Raw genomic sequence first — 269 nt, 5'->3', positions numbered from 1 at the left:
TTCCATTCTTAGATATTATTTTATTGTCTGAGCACATTTTCTACAAAGCAATTCAAATATTATCGAGGTAAATTTAGTTGCGGTTTGAGATTTTCAGAAGCTGGTTATGTTTAGAACAAAGAAAAATAGAATTCAACTTTATTGTCATTCCACTGTCAAAAGTACAGAGCAACGAAATTAACTCTCTGCATTTAACCCATACCCTTAGGCAGTGTTGTGCCTGAACGCGTTCATTGAACGAAAGTTCATGAACTCGTTCATATTTTGGG

Source organism: Cyprinodon variegatus, unplaced genomic scaffold (genome assembly GCF_000732505.1).
Source record: "Cyprinodon variegatus isolate N-32 unplaced genomic scaffold, C_variegatus-1.0 Scaffold1432, whole genome shotgun sequence".
Classification (NCBI taxonomy): Eukaryota; Metazoa; Chordata; class Actinopteri; order Cyprinodontiformes; family Cyprinodontidae; genus Cyprinodon; species Cyprinodon variegatus.
Note: the sequence above shows the minus strand (reverse complement) of the source record.